Source organism: Berghia stephanieae, chromosome 1, assembly GCF_034508935.2.
Source record: "Berghia stephanieae isolate SIO BIC M18660-M18661 chromosome 1, UCSD_Bste_1.3, whole genome shotgun sequence".
In the NCBI taxonomy this organism is placed as follows: domain Eukaryota; kingdom Metazoa; phylum Mollusca; class Gastropoda; order Nudibranchia; family Aeolidiidae; genus Berghia; species Berghia stephanieae.
This window is the reverse complement of record NC_088360.1, coordinates 36,812,017-36,816,537: the sequence shown is the minus strand read 5'-3', so window position 1 is coordinate 36,816,537 and position 4,521 is coordinate 36,812,017. Positions and strand designations below refer to the sequence as shown.

The following is a 4,521-nucleotide window of genomic DNA, read 5'->3' as shown; positions in this document are numbered from 1 at the left end:
GATCTTAACGTGTCAAAACGCCCGCGTAAAGCTCTTTTAAAATAGTTCATACATCTATGTTATGTTCAATATGTTACAGTTTGTGACAAACATATGAAGTCATTTTCCAGACATTTTGTTCAAGGCAATACAATCTATAACCACGTACATCCATACAACATAGCATAGTACATATAGGCCGACATTTCTTTATCTTCCGCATCTCTAAATAAAAAGTCTAAGAATCAGAAGAAACAAGTATCTATTGACATTCAAAAAATCGATGTGTTTTTTTTTTAAATTTCATATCAGTTTGTTTTCTGCATTAGGTCGGAATTTTTAAAAATTACGACGCATTTACTAGGGATAGTAATGTCTCATACCTGTGAGAATAATAACTTAAAAAATTTCTTTGTAAAATTTGGGCAATGTTCAATCCTAGCGTATTGGAAAACAAGTCTTGCCTCGTCAGTATTTGCAACTGTTTTAAGTCCCTGATTTTTATGAGTTGTCCTGCTCTCGTGACACTTTTAGTTTAGACCAGCGGGAGTAAAGTAAGATGGCGGAATAGTCTGAAGGCAATACTGTGGTACTAAAAACATTTTTTTAAATGTTAAAAAGAAAAATAGATGTTTTCTAAATTTTGACCAGATAACCCGGTCCTCAAATACGACCGAAGAAAATAAACAACAACAACAACAAAAATAACAAAACAAACCCAACAAAACAGGAGAAAAAATAAACAAACCAAAAAAACAACAACAATAAACTTTCAAATTTAGGACTGACCAAAGTTTTTTAATCGTATCTTTTTTCAGAGTGCGGCTGGATATAACTTGAATTAAACCTCTGTGCTTTTACAAAGATGGCTCAGTAATATGTATCATTCCTGATAATTATTATTATTTATAATCCGACCAGGTTGCAATTATTTGTTGACAAAAATAATCATATAATATTGTATTGAATATTATGATGATCAGACTATGCGAAACTTATCGTTGGAAAAATTTGTCATTTCCTTTTTGTAATGTTTACCTTCTTTGGATTTATTTTAAGATAAGATGCCCCTAATTATCAGTGACACCGCTTTTATGTTGTTTTTCGAAGCTAATGACGTGTGATATATATATATATATATATATATATATATATATATATATATATATATATATATATATATATATATATATTTAATGGATTTACTATGCTAAACTGACTGTAAAAAGTCTAACTTTTCGGATTATCAAATTGAAAAAAATACCAATTTCTATTTTAAGGTTTGGTTGAGACAGTTTGATCACTATTTCGAATGACTTATAGTTAGTTTCCACCGTTATTACTAATAATAATAATAATAATAATAATAATAATAATAATAATAATAATAATAATAATAATAATAATAATAATAATAATAATAATAATAATGATAATAATAATAATAATAATGATAATAATAATAATAATGCTCACATACATAATAACATAGACACACAGACACGCTTACATACTTACGCATCTATAATTAAAATACACGCACAGCACAACAAGACTGTGTAAAGCTATTTCTTCAACTTCTTTTGAGGTGACGGCAACATGTGGAATGCATTGTACATTTGTCATTATTATTTTACATGTACATCTAATAGTGATGATAAAAATCGTCATCATCACCATTATTATCACCATCATTACAAAGTATGGCGTTTTATTTTTCCTATACATAATTATAGCAAACACTGCATTTTTATCATCAACATATTATTATTATTATTATCTAACATTAATACTGTGACAGAGCGATGTTGACAGCAATGTCTCCTGATTCTCATGACTCCAATATTATGAAAATATTTTCAAAGAGAAGACACGTATTTTGCTTAAAACATTCACATCCTCTCCCACCTATTCGTATTTTCCATTTACGTGAATCTACATCGACCGGAAAAATCTTCTGAACAAACCTCTGATACCCGCCTATGCAATGTTTCGATGGAAGTAACATCAGTCGTGCCCATCATTAGTGTTATGAATGTTATTAAGCTGAGCGACTCCTTTTTGTTTTTGATAAATATATTGGCTTTTGCAAATTCCTATTGACCCAAAATATATCAGAAAAGAGATAGCAATGTAGAATTGTGCGACATAGATAGGCCAAGAATTTTTTCCAAAATAATAAGGTACCACTCAGTTTTACGATATTCAGCACACTGATCATAGGCACGTCTGGGCGAGTTAACCAAAGGTTGCTTTCACCAAAAGTTCTTGATATTTTCCCCCAACAGACAAGCAGAACATTTAGTGAAAATCTCGTGTTTGAGACCACAGTAATTTCATATCATAACGCGAGTGAAAGAATTCTTTCTGAGCACACATAATTAATTAAAAATATATCATGGATTATATTATGCAGCAGCCTCTTATGACATTATCGTTTAGGTTTTAGAAATTCGACGTGTTTTGAGTAAGAGAGTACATAAATTATACCAAATCGTTTTAAGATGTAGTTAGTGTGTCTATGGAATAAACATAAACAGCAATATTTCAAATCTAGTCAAATTCTCTTGACGACAATTACGTAAGTTAAACAAACTGAGCAAAAAAGTCAAAAGAAGTATCTTCCAAAGCCAATGCATTTATCAAGGAAACACACTTGGTGCTATAAATAATAACAATAATTCAATCTTCGAAACCGTAATAACATTACCTATTTCTATAACTATAAATACTTCGCCAACTATGATAATATAAATATAACTTAAGATTAAGTAGTAACAGAAATATTAACTTCCAACGCATTAGATAATAATATATTTAAAGGTTTACGTTCATTGAAAAGAAAAATATAAGGTTTGAAATATAAAATGATTCAATCATTTAATGTGAAATCGTTAACAAACTGAATTCTCATTTTGTCAGTGACAAAACGGCAACGATAAAATTAGGATCTTTTAAAAATCATACAGAAATTATAGAATCATGATTTTTAAAAGCATGATATATGTAAATATACAAAAATATGACATTAAAAGTCTTTGAATCTATGACTAGTTTCCTTTCTTGGGCTCGTGAACATCAGTAAAGGTTTCTGACATTACATCAGGTTTTTGTTAAATGCAGCTTTGAATATATTCTTACCAGCCATTCTGAACAGAATTGGGCATATAAATATACTGCCTAAGAGTTACAAAACAATTATTTTTTTCACCTTTCCTCAGAAAACTTTTACCTGACAATACATTAATAGATTAAGATGACTTCAAACATGTCACAAAATATTAATTCTTTTTGACTAATTGGAGGCCATCTTAATTTATCATTTGGAATAAACTGTACTGTAAAGGTCCTCGTGTAACCAGTTAAAAGATAGGCTTGTTGATGAGATGTATTCCCGTGAGATGTTATGTCTCGGTTCTTAGTTGGATTCGTTAAATCCAAAAAGTCAAATCCGCTGTGTGATTTGACCCAGAATAAGAATCACATTTCCATCCTTGGGATTGATCTAACACCCGATAGCACCTGGGTAAAAGTAAAAACCGAACATGACAATCTTTATTTTTTCATCTGAACAGGGAATGTACCCATAAAATGTAGTGAATTATAAAATGTCCACAGGATGATGGTACGAAATTTCCAGGATTCTTTGTGGAGATTGTGAATGAAATCCATGTTGTTCAAAGAATTTTAGCATCATCTTGCGTTATTTGAATTTCGTTCCTTTATTTCTTGTTTGCAAACACACTAAAAGAAAACTTCGCCACTATCCGTTCAGAAAACAAAAACCATGAATGAATATTTCTTGTTTACGTGCTGTAAGACGAGTCCAAATTAACATGAGGGATTATCGGTTATCTTTGGTCTCATAAAGAAAAGTCATTATTCATTTATTCCATGAATGTAAAGCATCACGCGCGTCATACGCGATACACAAAATGCACAGTATATTTTAATTACATAATAATGCAGTACTTTAGACGTCCACAACAGTCAGGTGATAGATTGAGCAAATCATATTAAATTGTCAATATGATACTCGTTAATCAATAGTTATTAAATTTGTCATGTCATACTGTCACGCCGGTATTGTGGAGCTAAACTGTTGCAGCGATATTGTATAGTTTTAATTCTTATTCTCGTTGGCAGAATGAAATGAAACTGAAATATTATTTCAAGATATTCTAATGTGAAAACCGCCATCGTCGTCGTCGCTATCGCCATCATGATCATCATCATGATTATTAGCGCCATCACCATCATCATTGTTTCCGATGACGATCCATCACTGTAAGATAAATAGGTAGCCATGAACTTTGAACATAACAATAACTCCAACACGCATCACCTTATCATTTTTTTTTTTTTTTTAAACATCACTTCCTTGTAAGCAGATCGTTTTCAATTTACAGTAGAGAAGACGTCATACCTGGCACAGTTCAAGTTTCATGACGCCAGCCAGTGACATACTTTGAATGACGTAAAGTTTCGTAAGAATAGCCGATTCCACAAATAACGTCACGTATCGGGATCCATGTAGACTCT

The 4,521-nt window shown here is 31.0% G+C and overlaps 1 protein-coding gene across 2 annotated transcripts in view; it reads right to left on the bottom strand.

The window, feature by feature from the left end:
* Positions 1 to 3,180: 3,180 nt before the first annotated feature.
* The window catches only part of LOC144973256 (homeobox protein Meis1-like), a 224,562-nt gene continuing 223,221 nt past the window's right edge, over positions 3,181 to 4,521 (bottom strand). Inside the window, exon 13 of one of the 2 annotated variants that reach the window (XM_078915489.1) lies at positions 3,181 to 4,521. This exon is cut by the window's right edge and continues 488 nt beyond it. The gene's annotated coding sequence lies outside the window, so the exon portion shown is untranslated. The other variant, XM_078915500.1, reaches the window with a different exon arrangement.